This window comes from Capsicum annuum, chromosome 7 (genome assembly GCF_002878395.1).
Source record: "Capsicum annuum cultivar UCD-10X-F1 chromosome 7, UCD10Xv1.1, whole genome shotgun sequence".
NCBI classification, from domain to species: domain Eukaryota; kingdom Viridiplantae; phylum Streptophyta; class Magnoliopsida; order Solanales; family Solanaceae; genus Capsicum; species Capsicum annuum.
The window spans coordinates 2,051,018-2,056,580 of NC_061117.1; positions in this window are offsets into that span (position 1 = coordinate 2,051,018).

Genomic DNA, 5,563 nt, shown 5'->3' on the forward strand with positions numbered 1-5,563 from the left:
CTTACAATGAAGAGATTTTTAAATTATTAATAAATCTTTTATCTCGCAGAAAAATATATTCTACAACTTGAAGTAATTCTAATTCCTATCTTGGAGAATGAAGACGTCTACCAAGTTTCTTACAACGAAGAAATTTTTTAAATTATTGATAGATTTTTTTTTTTTATCTCATGTCAAAGTATATTCTACGACTTGAAGCCTCTACGATCCACAAAGCTCGACGAAGCCGACCAAGAGTAAGGAACGAAATGTGTATATCATCAATAGTCGATTTTAGTAACTTCAGCGATTGATAAGTGACTGATATACACTATTCAAATTTCATACTCAATCGAACTGCAGGTCGTTGTATAAATTGAAACCAAACGAATATATTATTTTATACTTTATAAATACCATTATAAATATTTTCGAACCGTCCTACACCTAATATGGGACCATATACTTAATTAGCATGTTATGGGGAAGGTATACACACCATGATTTTTGGCAAAAAATAGTTGGCAGGGTTAAGATGCATTTATTACAAACTTTGAGGGTTCAAAGTCTTAAAAAGCAACAGAACTTTTGGGCCCTCACAAAAGTTTTTATTGATGCTCTGACTTGTCAATTTTGATAATATAGGCCCCCTTAGTTCATAAATATTATATTTATAGATAATGAACTTTCAATATTTACGTAAAAATTATTTTAGACCACAAATTTTAAGAATTAATTTTGTATTCAATTAAATACCGCAACATAAATTGAAACAAAGGGCAAAGTAATGATTACTCTTTTGTTTTGTTATTAGTACTATATAAATATTCTTCGTCTCAAATTAGCTATCTAATTTTTAAAACTAATTATCACAATTTATTTGTCATTTTTAGAAGCTCGAGACAAAATTATCTCAATTTTGCCTTTTGTAGATTCCATAACAATTTCATAAATGGCAAGTTCGACACAACTGGGATTCATTTTAAAATATTGCGGAAGCCGTTATCAATTCATTCTTGAAGACTACAAACACATCAATTATATGTAAATACTAAATTTAAATATGTAAAATTTGTACTTGTAAATACTAAATTGTAATATATAAAATATTAAATTTTTATTTGTGGAGTATTTTAAGCCAAGTAATGATTTTCAAATTTATTCCTTCACCATTTTATTTGTTTTTTTATCCTCCGTTAATTCTTCGATCCATGAAATTGATCCCTTATTATTATTATTTTTCATCTCAAATATGTCTCTCACACTAACGATTGTCCAGCTTGTGTTGGATATTTGCCACGATCCAAGCCACGTAATATATATATATATATATATATATATATACCCATAAATTGGAATAATATCTTCAATTCGTAATGTACCAAAAATATTAGCAAAATATCTAAGTTAGTAGGGGCTTAGGACGGCAAAATGACCTTCTCGACCCCTGTACTATGTCGGTTTTGTAAGTTGGACACTTCTTACTTACATGTTTGTCATCTGGACCCCTGAACCCACTAAAAAGAAACATTTTAAACCCTTTTTTGGTGAGTGTAACACACTCTCCTCCACATCAGCTGCCATATCAGCTGCCACGTCTGACAGGTCTGCCACGTCATTTAAAAAAATATTACATTAAATTTCAAGTCATTTTTAAAATGCTACATAACAAATTAAATATTAAAATTAATTTAATTAAATAAGAAAAATTTATAAATTGTAAAAAAATTTGAATAATCATGTTTTTATTTTTCTCACAAATTAAACATCAAATCCATTCTAAATAATTAAAATTTTTCTCCAACTAATTTAAATTTTTAACTATAAATTCATACATACAAACATAATAAATTTTTTATTTTGAAATTTGAATATTTTTAACAAATTCACAAAGTTTAATTTTTTTAAGCGAAACTCACTATTTTTTTTCAATATTCACTATCACTCACTTTCAATTTAAATTTATATTTTAATCCCCAAAAAAATAAAAAGATTTCAAATTTAAATTTGATTTAAAAAATGAAAGGAATTGAATTGAGAGTCAAAATTAAAATTAAAAAAAAAGTGAACGTGTGTGTGAGAGGGAGGGGGCTGGAAGTGTGTTTGGGTGGGGTGTGAGGGCTGGGGTGGGGTGGGGATGGGGATGGGAGGGGCATGTGGGTGGGGTGGGGCTGGGTGGGCGGGGGACGGGCTGGGGGAGAGAGCTGGGTGGGGCTGGGTGGGGTGGGGACGGGCTGGGGTGGAGGGCTGTTAGGGGGTATGGCAGTAGGGACCGGTTGGGGTAGGGTGGGGAGGGAAAAAATATATTTTTTAAAATTTTTAAAATAATTTTTTGATTTTTAAAAATATTTTAAAATTATTTTAAAAATATTTGTAAAATTAAAAAGATGGAGGTAAACAAAGGATGCTTTTTTAATTTTTTTTAAAATTATAAAAATATTTTTAATTTTTTTTAAATTATAAAAATATTTTAAATATTTTAAAAAAAATTTTAAAAGTTTTTTTATATTTTTAAAAATATTTTTATATTTTAAAAGATGAAAAAAAAGGACCTTTTTTAATTTATTTTTTTAAATTTTTATATTTTTTAATTATTTTAATGTTAAATTGGCCAAAAAAATGATCCCCACTCACACCCCGAGGCGAATGGGTACACTCTCCTTGTCCTAGTCAGCATGACCTTACCACATAGGCAAGGTCAACGGTCAAAGGGTGCAAAATATTGCCTTTTGAATGGTTCAAAGGTCCAGATGACAAACATATAAGTAGAAGTGTACAACTTACAAAACTGACATAGTACAGGGGTCCAGAATGTCATTTTGCCGGCTTTGGACTCTAGGTGACAAAAGAGTTTTAAAATAAAGTGTGGGTGACACAAGTCTTAATAATTGAGTGGAGGCGACAATTACTTTATTAAGGTTAAGAAAGTAAGAAAAGTTTGAAAATAACCCACAAGAAAAGGTGACAATATACATTACTATATATAATAAGTGTCAACAAGCAGGCACGTCTTCGACATACCTGCTTGTGCTGCTTGCTTCAACTGCTTCAACCATGATTTTACTATATTATCCCTAATTAATTACTATAAGTTATTGAAGTATTAAAAAATTTGTGATATCAAATAAAATATAAAATAATCGACATGCCTACTTGTGTTGCATGCTTCAATCGTAATTTTACTATATTACTCCAAATTAATTACTATAAATTATTTAAGTATTAAAAAAATTATAATATTTAATAAAAAATATAAAATTGACAAAAAAATGCTAAATTAACTTTTGTTTTTTAAAACTAACTTGATGTGTTATATAATGCCTATTTATGCTTTTTTTCACAAGTTTTTTTTATAGTAATTTTATTATATTATTTCTAATTAGTTCTTATAAGTCATTTAAAACATGAGTTTTTCGTTGCTTCAATAGTAATTTTATTATACCACCCCTAATTATTTATTATTATCGCATTAGAAAATTAATAATATTTCGTAAAATAGACACAAAACAATGAGTTAATATAAAACTTTTGATTGACTATCGAAATTATATTACTTCCACATAAGTTAACTTTTGAAATTATATCAGTGTCACTTAAATTGAAATAGAAGAAATAGTATTATAAATCACAATAATTAAAATTATTTTAATAATTAATTATCTAAATTATATTTGTGTCACATTAATTGAGATTAAAAAAATAACATGCACGGCCTTTCAATGTCTAGTATATAGAATAAGTGTCAAAAGCAAGCACGTTTTCGACATGCCTGCTTGTGCTGCTTGCTTCAGCTGCTTCAATCGTAATTTTACTATATTACCCCTAATTAATTACTATAAGTTATTTAAGTATTTAAAAATTTATACTATTAAATAAAAATATAAAATAATCGACATGCCTACTTGTGTTGCCTGCTTCAGCTGCTTCAATCGTAATTTGATTACATTACCCCAAATTAATTACTATAGGTTATTTAAGTATTAAAAAATTATAGTATTTAATAAAAAATATATAATTGACAAAAAATAATAAATTAACTTTTGATTTTTTAAATTAACTTGATGTCTTATATGATGCCTATTATAAGTCATTTAAGACACAAGTTCTTCGCTGCTTCAATCGTGATTTTATTATATCACCTATAATTAATTATTACGATCGCATTAGAAAATTAATAATATTTCATAAAATAAACTTAAAACGATATGTCAACATAAAACATTTGATTGACTGTCGAAATTATATTACTATCACATAAATTAACTTTTAAAATTATATCAGTGTCACTTAAATTGAAATAGAAGATATAGTATTATAAATCACAATAATTAAAAATTAAAATTATTTAATAATTAATTATCTAAATTATATTTGTATCACATAAATTAAGATTAAAAAAATAACATACATTGCACGGGTCCTTCAATGTCTAGTATATATATATATATATATATATATATTGCTTACTTTGATCCATCGTAGGAAGTTGTTGTAACAATTCTGGTCCAACTGTTAATACATGTGATTCTGAACTCATTTTTATAAAGTACACTGTACAACTCATATTTTTTTTATCAGTTTAAGAAATCTAAATCAACTAAATTTAATTTTAAGAAAATTTGAAAAATCTAGAAATAAATATAAAAACGTTAGAATAATAAGAAAAATTTATGAAACATCAAATTTTATTTCCCGAGGTGTAATGTGTATCCCTACGAATCCTGCTTTGATAACAATTATAACAACTCGGGTCAACTCAAAAAGGCCTGAACGAATTTGTCCCTTGGGTTTTAATACTTTATTAGCTATTAAAATAGCACTAATTGGCCCCTTTCTAGACATACTTTTTGGTTTATTGAAATTTGAATTTTGGATAAAATAAAAAAAATATCACAATGCATATACTATACTAGTTGTTTTTGCTACTATTTACAAGTGCATGTACTTGCATGTATAAGCAAAGAAAGGTACTTTATATATATATATATATATATACATATATAGTGTGTATGTATATATATGTGTGTATGTGTGTATATATATATGTGTATGTATATGTATATATATATATATATACACACACACATATATATATACACTTAATTTGTTGATTTCGAAATTCATTATATGAAATATCACGCATAACATATTTTGGATCTTAGTTTTATTCGTCCAAGAATACGTTACTGTTGAAATACAGAAAAATTGAAATCTTAGATTAAAATAATTACTCCCTGATTTTATCTAAGATTTGCAAAAAGACACCTAAACTATCACTTCGACCTAATACCCCATGATTCTTCTTTATTTCATTGCAAACGCACCATTTTGACCCTCTGCGTGTATACACCCACCCTTTCTTCTTCATTAAAGCTCCTCCATTGAAACTTTTTTTTTAAAAAAAAAAATCATTCATTAAAGCTTAGGTGTCTTTTTGAGAATCTCGGCCAACATCATGGAGTTAATTATGTACTTTTTGAGAATCTCGGCCAACATCATGGAGTTAATTATGTATTTACTCTATATTAAAACACTACATACGTATGGATGGTATCATGAATTGCCTAACTAAAAATTCTCGAAC